The sequence below is a fragment of the Monodon monoceros genome, unplaced genomic scaffold, assembly GCF_005190385.1.
Source record: "Monodon monoceros isolate NGI ecotype Baffin Bay Population unplaced genomic scaffold, NGI_Narwhal_1 Super_Scaffold_11, whole genome shotgun sequence".
NCBI classification, from domain to species: domain Eukaryota; kingdom Metazoa; phylum Chordata; class Mammalia; order Artiodactyla; family Monodontidae; genus Monodon; species Monodon monoceros.
In genome coordinates, this window is record NW_021703767.1 from 65,925,166 (window position 1) to 65,942,047 (window position 16,882).

At 37.6% G+C, this 16,882-nt stretch overlaps 1 protein-coding gene and 1 pseudogene across 2 annotated transcripts in view; both read right to left on the reverse strand.

The window, feature by feature from the left end:
- Positions 1-16,882, reverse strand: part of GSK3B (glycogen synthase kinase 3 beta) — a 197,517-nt gene that overhangs the window by 163,586 nt on the left and 17,049 nt on the right. The window lies entirely within an intron of this gene.
- Positions 10,978-12,051, reverse strand: LOC114891321 (annotated as a pseudogene).

Genomic DNA, 16,882 nt, shown 5'->3' on the forward strand with positions numbered 1-16,882 from the left:
GCTTCAACTCACCTGAGCAGCATTAATATACCATCAGGTGAGGCGCCTTGGCCTGCGAGCACCACACATCCTCCCCTAGGTTATTTCTGTCCTTCTCTCTCTCTCTCTCTCTCTCTCTACCACACACACACACACACACACACTCACTCTCTCTCTCTCTCTCTCTCTCTCTGTGTCTCTGTCTCTCTCAACTAAAATGCCCCATAACATAATTCTAGGTCATTTTTACCCCCCTCTCATTTTAAAATACTTTTTGTATTCGATTCAAAAATAAAGGGATTACAGAACCAATTTAGAGGTATACAGCATTTCAAATGCCTCTAAGAAAAACCTGCCCTTAACAGGTATAACAACCAACCAACCTATCTCAGGAAATAAATCTCCTTCTTTATATATGCTGCAAATTCTCACTGCCCTCCCAGACACATAAAATCTACACTATGCTCTATTTTAATCTAGTCCCTTTTCAAATATAGTAACACCTCTCTAATCAAGAAAACATCCAGGAACATCAAGCCTAGAAAATCAAAACCCTGGAGACAGTAACAGCTAACAATTGTTAATCTACCTGCTCTGTACCAAGCGTGTTTTTAATGGGTTACACCATTTATCCTCCATAATGGTCCTGTGAGGTAAGTACTATTATCATCATTTTAAAAATAAAGAAAGTCAAGTTTTGAAAGTTTTTCAAGTTCAGAGTTAGTAAGTGTTGGAGTTGGCATTCTAAAGCAATCTAACTATGAGCTCTACATCCTTTAAGTGAAACAGCAGCAGAAAACCATAGACAGATACATAGATAGATCACAAACTAAGCTTTATGGAAGCAGCCATCCCCCAGATCTTGCTTACAATTTACTAATTAATATCAGTAATCTCATTCAGAGCACAATTCTAACAACTGATTAACAGATTTCCCAGTTCAGTTACTTAGGCAGTACATTTGTAGGAACAGATGGTACTACTGTTAGCATCAACCACATTAATGAGTTGGGAGGACACATACACATGCAAGAAAAAGATGAAACTGACCATCAAAAAGCTACATGATTATATTAAATAGCCCATTTTAGAATGGAGCTCTTCAGTAGAACAACAGTAGAGTAACTCCTGTTTGTGACAACTGAAATACCATAAAAAGGTATCAAAAACCATAGTCAGTATTATCTAAAATATACATTTTAGAAAAATTTTTACGAAAAGAACAAAAAGTTTGAAATCATTTCTCTAGAAAGTCCAAGATGACTGTATTTCCCCAACTCTTAGTTCAATCTCTTATTCTCTCCTCTCTTCTTCCTTAGAACATAAACACTCTCAAATCCCTATGTTTTTGTCCACTTCTAATTCACACTCCCCTATCTTCATAGGCAAGCTTCTCAAAGAGTAGCCAATACTATCTTCCACTTCTTCACCTTTAACCTCTTTGCTATTAACTTCTGTACCCAGCCCCCCAGTTAAACTGTTTTTGCTTTAGTCAACAATGCCTCCTTATTCTTAAATCTAATGAACCATTTTCAGGCTTATTTGTCTTTTTAAGCTGGATTTAACATTTCAAATCCCTTTCTCCACTACCCTCATCCTTCTTTAAATTCTGGTCAGTTGCATTCTACACCATCACTCTTCCATTTTCCCCTCTTCTGACTACTTTTTGCTGGATTTATTTTCCTCTGCCTGTCTCTCAAATGTTGGAGGGTCCCTATCCTTCTTCTCTTCTCCTGCTAATAATTCTCAAAGGATGATCTTAATCTTCATTCAACCACTTATGCTACACTGCTAACTCTCTGGCCCACACTCTCTCCTAACAGCTTTCCAATGCCTCCTACACATCTCCACCTGAATATTTCCAGGCCCATCAAACTCAACATGGCCACAACTGATCTCATCTTGGAAAGCAAAAGAACAGAGCCTTGGAAAGTGTAGGTGTGCAGGGAGTTTTATTTTGTTAGAAGCAGAATATATTCCCTATTTTAGTAAACTTCATTATCCACCCTGTCTTTCAAGCCAAATAGTTGGGAGTCATTCTTGACTCCTACCTTCTCTTGACCCAGACAGCCAAACAAATCATCAAAAAATACTAAAGAAAGATTATACAACCTTAATTTTTTCAAGACCACTGCCTACTCTTCACTCCCTCATCATTTTTCAACAATAGCTTGCTTAGGCTCTCCCATAATATTCATAATTGCTTACAGCTATAATAATACTTATCACATAACATGCTTATTATTTCATTAACCTGCAAAATTAGTGACAAGGGAAATGAAGTCTTGTTCTTTTTATCCAAAGTACCTAGGAACACACAAAAAGTAATAAACATAAGTCTGGTGAGCAAGGGATCCCAAGAAGCTAAGCAGCACATCAAAAGATGTACAATTTATTAAGAGTGGAGCAGGAATTTACGTATAGCTCAACTTGCTAGCATTTTTCAATACTGAAGTAACCTCCACCACAGGACAACAATAATAGCATGTCTGCAGCACTCTGCATATTCATAGTGACAAAATATTCTTTTCTCATTTATGCTTCTATGCACATTTTAGATTTCCTACAGTGATTATACATCACTTTCATAATTGGTGAGCAAACTATTTTTCAGAGCAATATGCCACAATCATCAACAGAAATAAAAAATCTTTAAGTTTTAGGACAATATATGTGAAACTGAAAGTTGGGGTTGAGGGAATGCATCAGGAACCTAAGAGAATATACCAAAGTAGAGATACAACATTAAGCAAAGATTGCTAAGACTAGGGCTTTCAATCAACAGTTAAGCTCAGGCAGTAACAACTGAGCAAGGTGGAAAGGTTTATAGCTTCATTCTAGGCAGTCAATGATTTACAAGAAAATGGGACTTTCAAAAGATGTTGGGTAGGGCTTCCCTGGTGGCGCAGTGGTTGAGAGTCCGCCTGCCGATGCAGGGGACACGGGTTCGTGCCCTGGTCTGGGAAGATCCCACATGCCACAGAGCGGCTGGGCCCATGAGCCATGGCCGCTGAGCCTGCGTGTCTGGAGCCTGTGCTCCACAACGGGAGAGGCCACAACAGTGAGAGGCCCACACACCGCCAAAAAAAAAAAAAGATGTTGACTAATGAGTGGTGGGAGGGTAGAAATCAAATTCATTCCAGATTTAAACTCGGTCATAAAAATACAAGAAGAAAATATAATTGAATATTTATGTCAGCAGTTCTCAAAGTGTAGTCTAGATCTCTGGATCCTTTCAGGAGGCCCATGAGGCCAAAACTGTTTTCATAACAATAATATTTCACGTAACATAACAATGCCTTTTTCACTCTCATTCTCTTTGCAAAAATGTAAAATTTCTCAATATTTTTATTTGGGAAAATATTATTTTTATTAAAAATGTTGTTAGGGACTTCGCTGGTGGTGCAGTGGTTAAGAATCCGCCTGCCAATGCAGGGGACACGGGTTCGAGCCCTGGTCCAGGAAGATCCCACATGCCACGGAGCAACTAAGCCCGTCTGCCACAACTACTGAGCCCGCGTGCCTAGAGCCTGTGCTCTACAACAAGAGAAGCCACTGCAATGGGAAGCCCGTGCATTGCAATGAAGAGTAGCCCCTGCTCGCCGCAACTAGAGAAAGCCCGTGCACAGCAACGAAGAACCAACACAGCCAAAAATAAATTTATTAAAAAAAAAAAACCTTTATGACGTAGGCTGCCCTCTCCAAACCTCAGTTCTTTCCTTTGAAAAATTTAAATAATTTGCCCCAAAACCATGAAAGTCTCAAATCACAAAACTATTAGATGGCAGAGCCCAGATTTAACTCCAGGTCTCAGAAACTCTGGAATCCAAACTATCAATATATTACGCTAAATATCACCCATATACCAAAAGGTTAACAGTGGATCAACAGGACTATGGCTCTCCCAATCCCAGCTACCTTTCTTCTTTTCTTCTTTTCTCTTCTCCCTAATCTTGTATTTCTTGCCATAATGAATATATTTTATTTTTTCTTAAAAAAAAAAGAATTTTTATTTTGAAATACTCTGGCTCAAAATTTGCAGAACAGCTTACAAATTCAGTACATCTTGTTATTTAACATTACCTACGTGCCCCCAACCCTGCCAAAATAAAGAAAACCAGATTCCTCTGGGGAAGTGTTATAAAAAGTTTATGGACTTCAGCATCAATAGGCTTGGTTTAAAATCCACGACTTATAAGCTATGAACCGTAAGCGAATGACTTAAGCTCTCTGAAACTCACTTTTCTTATTTGTAAAATACTGACAATAACTCCCATCTCTCAGGGTTGTTATAAGGACTATATTAAAAGAATAAAGCAGGTAAAAAGTACAAGACAATAAATGTTAATACCTTCAAAAAGACATATACATTCATACAAACTCCAGCTCAACAGCAGATTGATATTAAAATTATGCTGTGAGGGCTTCCCTGGTGGCGTAGTGTTTGGGAGTCCGCCTGCCGATGCAGGGGACATGGGTTTATGCCCCGGTCCGGGAAGATCCCACATGCCGCGGAGCGGCTGGGCCCGTGAGCCATGGCCGCTGAGCCTGCGCGTCCGGAGCCTGTGCTCCGCAACGAGAGAGGCCACAACAGTGAGAGACCCGCATACCGAAAAAAAAAAAAAAAAAAAAACAAAAATTATGCTGTGATCATACATCTCAATACTAGTTAGTGGTTCATTTTCTATTTCAATTTAGATTAAATCAAAATCAAAAATACCCAAGAAAATAAATTCTCCTACTTTTGGGAAATCCCACATCTAGGAGAAGCACCTGTGAAACAAACATTTTTACTATCTCCTCTTTACTGAATCTGTCCCACTGACTTTTGTATGCTCAGTAGTCTAGCAGAGTGCCTAGCATATAGTTGGCCTTAAGTGCTGGATGAATAAATGTGGAGACCTTGGAACATCTTACACTCTATAATAATGAGACTCATTATCACTCAAGTCTAAAAGCCTTCACACAAAGCTATGGTGCTAATTAACATTCAACAACAGTTTTGATTTCAAAAAAGCAATCATGGCAGCAGTTTCATCAAACTCATTTCCTCACAACTTGTTATTTCCAAAGAAATATAACTAAAAACACAAAATCCCTGGGATGAATCTCAAAGCCAGAGAGAGAGCAAGAAAGCTCTTAAACCTTAATCCAGGTCCCTCACAAGGACCAAAAAAGCCAGACTCTCACAGCAAGCTAAAAGGTTTTTCCCCTACTCATCTTATTAGTCTTTTTGGTATTCACTTAGCAAATGTTAATAAACAATATCATAAAAGTTAAGTTAATAAAGAATAATCCCTGTTCTGGAATTATTCAGAAATAAATTCAGAAATTTCAACTTGTCAATAAATTTAATTCTATTACTAGACTGACAATGAAACACCACAATACAAAACAACTATGGAATCCTAAACTGTAAACACTTAGAATTTCACCTCCATCAACTAAATAAAACATCCAATCATTCCACAAATACTGAGTACCCTCTATTCATTGTTCAAAAAATATTTACTGAAATCCTATTATCCAGGCATTGCTTTGCACTCTGGAAATACACAAGGCACTAAAGAAACAAAAATCTGCCCACTCCCTGTAACTTTCATTTTAAACAGGGGAGGAGGGAAGAGCAGATACAAAAAAAATAAATTATGTATAACAAGGTGATAAATGTTTCAAAAAAAAGTGCAGAGGAGGGGAATGGAAAGTGCAGAATTGGGGAGCAGCTACAATTTTTAAAATATGGGGCAAAGAAGGCCTGACTGAGAAAAACATTTTAATAAGGTCTTAAAGATGAAGCTAAGTAAAACTAGCACAAGTTCTAGTCCTACATAGATCAGATTCATAAGCAGCAACCTGGTGAACTAATTTTCTTAATTCCTGAAAAGGGTGGGAACAAGACTGAAACTATAAGACTCAAAAGATTTGAAAGAAACCAGTTCTTAAAGAGGAGAAAAAATAATTATAAGAATTACTGGACTTCCCTGGTGGTGCAGTCATTAAGAATCCACCTGCCAATGCAGGGGACACGGGTTCGAGCCCTGGTCCGGGAAGATCCCACATGCCGTGGAGCAACTAAGCCTGTGGGCCACAACTACTGAGCCTGCGCTCTAGAGCCGGCGAGCCACAACTACTAAAGCCCGCGAGCCTAGAGCCCGTGCTCTGCAACAAGAGAAGCCACTGCCATAAGAAGCCCGCGCATCGCATCTAAGAGCAGCCCCTGCTAGCCACCCGCCGCAACTAGAGAAAGCCCACGTGGAACAACAAAGACCCAACGCAGCCAAAATTAAATAAATAAATAATAAAATGAAAGATATAATGAAATAGAATTTTTAAAAAAAGAATTACTAAATTCCTACTGGAAAAGAGAAAATACCTGATTATAATACCATGAAAATATAGCAAGCAAAAATATAGTAAGTCCCTTTCTGTTTCCTTCCTTCATTCTTTTTCCCCTTCCCCCTTCTTTCTTTCTTTCATTTATGATAAAGCTTTACTGCCAGCAACCACAAAACTAACATCTAAAAGACTTCGTCATTTTGCCATTGTCAGGCTTCAAACTTTATATGCTTCAGTTAACTTTCTACTCTTTCCATTTCTAATCCCTAGAAAACACCATCCAATTAACAGAAATCAAAGACTACACTTCATTTTAATCCCTATTTTACGTGTTCACCAAAAGTTAGTTACTAATGGATTTCTACTTTAAAGGTACTTAGAAAATTTACTGTTCAGGAATCCTGAAGCAAATCCTTTTGGAAAATCAAAGAACATTTTTAAAAATAACAGGTTTCTTGTTAGACAATATATGTTCACTGTAGAAAAACTCAGAAAAAGTAACATATTTGAACAACAGGATTATAACTGTATTGTAAGTACAATAAAGGGTTATAAGCATAAGTATAAATATTTGGAGAATATTCTCAGTTTTCTCTATTTTGTTGCAGTTAATGCAATCACACTGCACATACTCCTTTGCAATGTGCTGTTTGTTTTCACTCATTCTCATCATGAACTTATTTCTATGTTAAATATTCTTATACATCATCATTTTTAATCCTACTGTATAAATACTATAGTATTGTAGAAAGGATTAAATAAATGTATGGCATGGATGAAGCACTATTTAAGTAGTATTACTGTTATTAATCCCAGGATTAAATTTTTCATAAACATTCATGTAAAACTAAATTTATGAGCATAGCCTTATTTTTTTCCTTAAAGTCTCAGAATTAGAACTTCTGAAACTCTCCAAACTGCCCTCCCAAAAGAATAAATTTACTTTCCTTTTGCAACACAACTCCCAAAACTCTTGTCACCAACTAAATATGATCTTTCTAATCTTTGCCAATTTCACTGGGGAGGAAGGGGTACAATTTTGCCTCATTCTATTTTTGTATTTCACCAATTATACTAAATTGAACACTTTTTTCACATGTTAACTATTTTTATTTCTCATTATGTGAATTGCTTATCACTTTAAAGTGAATAACTCTAATACTCATCATCAGAATACTCACATATTAGATTTGCTTACAGCACGTTAATGCACACTGCCATTCTACATAAACATTTACTTATGTTATACACTTTAAGAAAGGGAGTTATACAAGTTCGTTCCAATATAATCCTCAACTTAGTATCTTCCACTAATATTTTAAAAACAGAACACTAGTACCAAAGTCTGGGGGGTGAGGAGGGTTCAAATTAAAGTCTTTAAAACCACCTAATTATGTAATATATAGTATCTCCATTAATACATTCATTTAAAAGAATGAAGCAGATACTTAAGTATTGACAAGAAAACTTTCCATAATATATTAACAAATGAAAAAAGGATACAGAACATGATCCACTTCTAATTTATGGTGAAAATAAAACAAATACAGAGTAAGAAGAATAGGGAACCAGTCGCTGTCCTAGGTGCTAGGGACCCAGTGATAAACAAGATAGGCAGGTTTTTTCCTGTTTTTATGGAGCTCACTGGTGGTTAACAGGTATACTGACTTTATTTAGATTTCCTTTTAGTGTTAAGCCACAATAGAATACAATAAAATTTTTCTCAATTTCATTCCAAATGTAAGTTTGAGTCTAAGAAGAAAGTAAAGAGGGATATAGCTACACACACTACTTTCTGGATTTTAGAGCAGAAATTACAACACAGAAAATTTAGTAAGTTATATACACACACACACACACAAAAATATTATTGACTAGTGTTAATGAAAGAGAAGACAAAAAGTCTCAAAATCTTTTTTTTTTTTTTTTTTTTTTTTTGCGGTACGCGAGGCTTTCACTGTTGTGGCCTCTACCGTTGCGGAGCATAGGCTCCGGATGCGCAGGCTCAGCGGCCATGGCTCACGGGCCTAGCCGCTCCGCAGCATGTGGGATTTTCCCGGACCGGGGCACGAACCCATGTCCCCTGCATCAGCAGGCGGACTCTCAACCACTGCGCCCCCAGGGAAGCCCTCAAAATAATTTTTTAAGTCTTAGTTATACTCACGAACCTTTTTCATTATCCAAATTTAAAGCTCAATCGATAATATTACATTGAAGAAATCAAGTTACAGAATATTCATGATATGATCCCCATTTTGTTTAAAAACTATTTGTAGTATATTAAATGCTATACACTCGTAGAAAAATATCTTGAACTAACTTACTAGTAGTAATTTCTGGAGATAGGAATAAAGGGAAACCGAGCATATGGGAATCAGAGACAATTTTACAAATTTTATTGCATACACTTCTATACTGTTTGAGTATTTGTGGTAAAATAATATCTTTATTATTTAAATAAAAAATAAAAATACTTTGAAGTTTCAGTGCCAGAAGAACCAGGAACTTGGCCCCATCAAAATTTCTCTATGGGGCTTCCCTGGTGGTGCAGTGGTTGGGACTCTGCCTGCCAATGCAGGGGACACAGGTTCGTGCCCCGGTCCGGGAAGATCCCACGTGCCGCGGAGCAGCTGGGCCCATGAGCCATGGCCGCTGAGCCTGCGCTCCGCAACGGGAGAGGCCACAACAGTGAGAGGCCCACGTACCGAAAAAAAAAAAAAAAAATTCTCTATGTAATACACTAATGTAATCAATATGGAACTGCTTGAATTAAAAAATCAGAGTGTTAGTCAGGTTTAAAAAGCAGTAAGGAAGAGCTCCCTATATTCTGAGTGATTTCCAGGATTTCTGCTAAGTAGAAGAAAATACAAGGTGCTAAATAAAGTGTAAGTTTTATCTAAGAAAGAAAGAGTAATATGACTAAGTATATATACATTTTTTGTAAACAACGAAAAACTAATAAAAATGGTCACTTATGGGGGAAGGAGAGGATAAAGGCTAGGTTTTTCTGACTACATATTGTAGTTTTGGTTCGGGAACAATGAAAATGTTTTACATAATTATAAAAGTACTCAAAAGTAAATCAAAATGAAAACAGATTATTCCCAAAAACTGATAGCAAAATGAATAAACCAAACTATATATCAAATGGGTGGCTTAGAGAGCAATCATTTCAAATGATTTTAAAACAGTAGTTTGACTATAAATCCCTAGTAGAATTTGTAAGAATTTTTTTTTTTAAGTTGGTCCAATTTTATTGAAATCTGTTACAGAAGATAATTCAAATAGGAACCACTGTCTGTGGTTTTAAGGCCTATAGAAATCTGAGTTACGTTTTACTACAAAATATAAAATACATTAATTCAAACTACAGCGTAAAAAGATTTTAATAATGAATTGTACGTCCTCATTAAATTAGATATTTGCAAATGTTTTCCCAAATACTTACAACTAATTTAGAGATATCTTTTAAAGTTCAAATAGCCAGTTTAAATTTGAGAAAACATACTTACTGTAACATGAAAGATGTTCATATTGAGATACTTCAGCCCCAGCTTCACAAACTACTGGAAATTAGGAGATACTCTGTTGCTAGATGAAAAAATATCACTTACGTCAGGGAAAATTATACTAGACTACCAGTTTAAAATGAGCAATAGTTCACATAATATTAGAGAAATTCTCTCTTGCCTTACAAATGCAAAATAAATCCTCCAGACTCCCTTCTCTGTAGAGACCACCAGCTCACTACCCAGGCTCTGAAACTCAGCACAGTTAGGGAAAAAACGAGACAGACTTCAGTATGAGAATGAACCAAAACATTTCCCGAGGGAAGCATTTCTGATTTTGTTTTTGTTAAGTATTCTCTTGATCTTTAAGCTCATTAAAAAAAAAAAAACCACTCAATTCCCAAGATCAGTTTGGAAATGAAAAAAATAGATCTGCTGGCTCTCACAGCAACCTTCATCATGTCAAGGCACTGGTTTAACTCACATCTGATATTTCCTGCCCATTTCCTACCGACAGCGTCCCCCTTGCCCTAACAGAAGTTGAGGTTCCCTGTAATACTGACCCTAGGTTTTTTTAGCGTTAGCTAAAACACATATTTTGAAAAATGTGTTTAGTAAAAATACCCTTTCAAGTCCTGACCTAATTTCCTTATATGTAAAGCACATAAGAGGTGGTGTTCCCTGCGACTGTCTAAGGCTTACCAACTATTTAGGAAGTTCCCTTGACTCTTAAGTTTGCCTTTAGAGGTTAAAATTCAACACAGAAAAAAATTCAGTTATCAAACATCTATTCCTAATTTAGAGTAAAGCTATATTACATAGCAAAACTCCACTTATTAAACTTTATCTCATGCAAACTTAAAATTTTTTAAATAGTAATTCCAGGCCCCAAGGTAGACCATGAACCTACTTGGATGAAAATATGGTAAACACTTAAAAATTTTTTTTCCAATCTTCCTAAAAGAAGTGTGTTTTCGCTGATAGATCAACATTATACATCTGTTGCTAAGGAACACAATTTTTGACCTGGCAACTGAAATCATTCTGGTAATCTGACACACGACCAAGATGCTAAGACTATAGAATTAAAGGCATTCTTTTGGATTATGTCCTTTAATAATTTTTAAGTGGAAAACCATGAAGAGGCTTCCAGCTCAGTAGAGACATTGATTAAAGCTTGGTAAAAATGGGCAGTTTCGCTGACCTTGGGTAACGCAAGTCAAATTCAACAGGCCAAAGGAGTGAGTTTTTCATGATGGGGCTCTCACCACTCACTGGTTTTGGGCCAGTTTTCCATAGCCTCCTCTCCCAGCATCGTAGTCCTGACGATACTCATCTCGTACCTGGCCCCCAGAACACCCACGGCCATACTGCCTGCCCTCCTTAAAGCCTGCGCCCCAGTCTGTGCGAATGATCCGGTCATCTGGACAAGTTCCATTTATGTACCGCGTGGCATTTTCTGCATCTGGTCTTGAATAGTATTCCACAAAGCAGAACCCTGTTTTCTTTATTTTTATCCAGGCCCATGATGATTTTCTTTATGTCACCACTTCTGCTTAAGAGTTCATAGATTTGTTCTTCAGTTATGTAAGAGGAAAGATTTCCAACATACAATGTACAGCTTATCTTCAGTAATTTTTCCTGTTCATTGTCACCCACTCAGGAAACACTGTAGAAATCCTACAAGACAGTATCTTACTACTACCTAAATGAAGCTATAGGCTTTAGACTGCAGAGATAAATAACAGCAAAAGTTGAATCCGTTCACTGTTTGAATCTTGCAGGATGCTTGAAATTCATGATGGTTATGATGTGGAACTTTCTAAAGTAATGAGACCCAGAAGTGCTGGTCCCAGTACTGGCTCAGCTTGACGTAGGAGTCGCTGCACAGCACCTTCAGGAGGCCACCTGACATAGTGCAGAGAAGTGACCGAGGACTCCGCCACTGTGAGAATAATGAAGCCACCCCAGTGGTGGCAGAACTGGCAATTGTTTTCAGCAACCATTTTCTAAAATAAGCTCAAAATAATAATACTAATACACATATGTATATATAAGTAACATGGCAAGTAATTCATTACTCTCCAAGACGTTCAGCGTAAAAGAAGAGCTATAAATATAAATCTTAAAAAAGTTAAAGGGAAAATCTTATAATCCTAAACCCTTAAACTGGAAACAAAATCAGACTTAGAAATATTAGTATGAACTCATGGTGTAGTTTATTTTCTTTTTTTTTACTTTTAAAAATTTTTATTTATTTATTTTTAAAATTTTTATTGGAGTATAGCTACTTTACAGTGTTGTTGGTGTATTTTCGCATTTAAATAATCATACAACAGACTAAGCAAAGTTGCAGAATATAAGATCAACACAAAAATCATGCATATTTTTATACACTAAGCAAATGAACACTCTGAAAAGAATATTAAGAAACAGTTCAGTTTACAACAGCATTAAAAATTTCAATTTAATAGCATAAAATACCACTTATGAGTAAATTAACCAAGGAGGTACAAGACTTGAAAACTACAAAAGTTACTTAAAGAATACTTAAATAAATGGAAAGACATGCCATGTTCATAGATCAGAAGACTTAATATTAAAATATCAATACTACCCAAAGCAATCTACAGAAGATTCTAAAATTCAAATGAAATCGAAAAGGATTCTGAATAGCCAAAATAATCTTTTTAAAAAACTAAGTTAGGGCTTCCCTGGTGGTGCAGTGGTTGAGAGTCCGCCTGCTGATGCACGGGACTCGGGTTCGTGCCCTGGTCCGGGAAGATCCCACATGCCGTGGAGCGGCTGGGCCCGTAAGCCGTGGCCGCTGAGCCTGCACGTCCAGAGCCTGTGCTCCGCAACGGGAGAGGCCACAACAGTGAGAGGCCCGCGTACCGCAAAAAAAAAAAAAACTAAGTTAGACTACCTAAACTTCCCAGTATCAAAACTTACCACAAAGCTAGAGTAATCAAGACAGTGTAGTACTGACATAAAGACAGAAATACAGATCAGTGGAACAGAACTGAGAGCCCACAAATAAACCCATGCATCTATATAGTCAACTGATAATCAACAAGGGTGCCAAGACACTTCAACGGGAAAAGAACAGGTTCTTCAACACATCGAACTTGGACAACTGGACCCTTACTTCACACCATATATAAAAATTAACTCAAAAATGGTTCAGGGACCTAAATATAAGAAATAAAATATAAAATCCTTAGAAGAAAACACATGGGTAAATCTTCATGATTTTGGATTTGGGAATACTTTTTCAGATATGACACCAAAAGCACGAGAAGGAAAGAAGCAGGTACATTCAACTTCATCAAAATTTAAAACTTCTGTGCATCTAAGTACACTGTCAAGAGAGTGAAAAGATTACCCACATAACGGCAGAATGTATTTTCAAATCATGTATCTGGTAAGGGTCTAGTATCCAGAATATACAAGGAAGCCTTACAACCCAACAACAAAAAGAAAAAATGGGAAAAGGAGTTGAATAGACATTTCTCCAAAGAAGATATACATATGGCCAACAAGCCCATCAAAAGATGCTCAACATCATTAGTCATTAGGGAAATGCAAATCAAAATCACAATGAGATACCACTTCATACCAACTAGGATGGCCATTATCAAAACATGGAAAATAACAAGTGTAAAAGAAGATGTGGAAAAATTAGAACCCTCATACACTGCTGGTGGAAATATAAAATGAGGCACCCACTGTGGAAAACTGGCAGCTCCTCAGTAAACACCCAAGAAAACTGACAAGTGTTCAAAAAAAATTTGTACACATTTACCCCAGCACTATTCACAATAGCCAAAATCTGGAAACAACCCAAACATCCATCAACTGAATAAACAAAATGTGGTATATCCATACAATGGAATGTTATTCAGCCATAAGAAAGAATGAAGTACTGATACATACTACAACATGGATGAACCTTGAAAACACCTATGCTGAGTGAAAGAGGCCAGACACAAAGACCACATGTTGTATGATTCTACTTATGAACCGTCCAGAACAAGCAAATCCATAGTCAGAAAGCAGATTAGTGCCAGGGTCTGGGGAGAGGTAGGAATGCAGAGTGATCACTTAATGAATACAGGGTTTCCTTTTGGAGTATGAAAAAGTTCAGGAACTAGACAGTGGTGATCAATAAACAATACTGTGAATGTACTTAATGTCACTGAATTGTATACTTTAAAATAGAAATGGTCAATTTTACATTGCTTATTTTACCAGAAAAAAAAAAATCACACACATACACACACCACACCCCCTAGCTCTGTCCAATAAAAGGGCCTACAAACAACACAACCATAGCAACAAAGACTCATATGATGGTCTTTAAACATAATCTTACACTAAGAGGAATCAAAACCCCTTAGAGAAATAACTGGTTCTAGATCTGAGACAGGTGATGTACAAGATGAGCCTGGAACATCTTTTTATACTGGAAAACAGGGTTACCAAAGATTATTGAGGTTTTCTCGAGGAATACAGGAGCCAACATGAAGGGGCTCCCACTAGCTAACGATGAGGCAATTTGAGAATTAAAAAGAATAACTACAATGCATTATAACAAACATATCCAAAACCTGGGGTTCATATTGATTCTTAAAGAAAACAAAACAAACAAACAAAAACCTCACTGGCCACCTCTATCAAATACTAGGAAAAGAATCAGGCATTTATTCTACTGTTCCTCAGAATAATCATACAATTGATTGAAGTAAAGAAGTTCTTTTTTATAGAAGAGCTCCAGCAAATAAAACAGAAGGAATAAAAAAATATCACCACCATCAGATAGAGTGATCTAGATCAGGGCTGGCAAACTTTTTCAGTGCCAATAAAGAGCTAAGTGGAAAGGGAAAAGGAGAAGAGAAGCAGAATAGGAGAAAGAATGAAACTGTGACTCATTCTTCTCTTCCTTCACCCTAGTTAGTGACAAGGTAGTGAGGTGCTGCTACTAGCTGTTCCTTTAAAAATGTCCTGACAAGGACAAAGAGTACTTTATTTTATAAGAAAAGGTTTCCCATGAAAATCACTCTGCCTCAAGCTGTGAAAACTGGTGTTCTTAGAGCCCCCAAAGATCTTGGCTATTTCAAAGCAGGAAATAAAAATTTAGGAAAAGAAAAAAAATTTTTGGGGTGTGGTGGGGTGGCTCTCTCCCCCACTTCCTCAGAACTGAAGAGGCATAAAAACTGAAGGAAGAAAAATACCATACTCTGCTTAACTCAATCCACAGTTAATAGTCTTATTAACTGGTTTTGAAAGGCTCTAAACATGCTTTCCAAATTTTCAGAGGGCACCTCAGACTAGTTAACTCTACTGAGCAAGACTATAGACATCCAAGTTGGGAGAAAAAAATCTTCACATTCCATAGTAATCTGGTTTGCCCACCATAGTTAAACATTTAATAACTAATGGTCAAATACAAACCAAACTGTCACTGCATACACTAGCCTGAAAACAGTTTTCAGGAGAAAAATATGCAGTATAAAAAGACTGACTAGGGACTTCCCTGGTGGCGCAGTGGTTAAGAATCTGCCTGCCAATGCAAGAGACACGGGTTCGAGCCCTGGTCCAGGAAGATCCCACATGCCGCGGAGCAACTAAGCCCGTGTGCCACAGCTACTGAGCCTGTGCTCTAGAGCCCAAGAGCCACAACTACTGAGCCCGTGTGCCACAACTACTGAAGCCCAGGCGCCTAGAGCCTGTGCTGCACAACAAGAGAAGCCATGACAATGAGAAGCCCACACACCGCAACAAAAAGTAGCCCCCGCTCACCGCAACTAGAGAAAAGCCCGCATGCAACGAAGACCCAATGCAGCCAAAAATAAATTAAAATTTTTTAAAAATATTGACTACACACGGGCTTCCCTGGTGGCGCAGTGGTTGAGAGTCCGCCTGCCGATGCAGGGGACTCAGGTTCGTGTCCCGGTCCGGGAGGATCCCACATGCCGCGAAGCAGCTGGGCCCATGAGCCATGGCTGCTGAGCATGCGTGTCCGGAGCCTGTGCTCCACAACGGAAGAGGCCACAGCGGTGAGAGGCCCGTGTACCGCAAAAAAAAAAAAAAAAAAAAAAAATTGACTACACAGACATTAGATCTACTCAAAATACACATCTCACATTAAAAACAAACAAGAACTTTATGGGCACTAGGCCAACATCTGCTGATTACAAATAGTACTCACTGAAAAAGTGCCAGATGCCTAACAGCAACCGTAACTTTCTTAATGCCCTATAAAATATACCCAAGATAGGACTTTCATTCTAGGCGTACCTCGGAGATATTGCAGGTTCGGTTCCAGACCATCACAATAAAGTGAGTATCACAATACAGTGAGCCACACAAGTTTTCTGGTTTCCCAGCACACATAAAACTTATGTTTACACTACACTGTAGTCTACTAAGCATGCAATAGCATTATATCTACAAAAAAAAATGTATACACCTTAACTAAAACATACTTTATTGCTAAAAATGCTAACCATCATCTGACAACACAGGGTTGCCACAAACCTTCAGTCTGTAAAAAATGTGGTATCTGCAAAGTGCAATAAAGCGAAGCACAGTAAGATGAGCTATGGCTGTAATTTAGTAAGGCAAATGGTGATGATTTTTCCTCAAGTAAGTTTAAAAAAAGATTTGGAGGCTTTCCTTATGACCACCCTACACATGCCCATTAAGAAACAAAACAAAACAAAAAAACAGGAAACAGAGAGGTAACAATCTACACCTAAGCCTTAATTACTTTTATTACTACTACTAATAACAGCAGCTAAGGTTACTCTGTGCCAGACACCTTACATGCATAATTACCTCCTTTAAGCATCACAATCACCCAGAAAAGTAGCTATTATTATCACCACGTCCAGATGAGGAAAATGAAGCTATAAAAAGTTTGTAACTTGTCTAAGCCCACTATACCTGATCAAAGAGGGGGTTCTGGCCTTATAATGTCAAAAATGGACATAAAGCTATACATAACAAAACATACTATCAAATCTCACTCTAAAAGCACTTTAATTTACACAGTA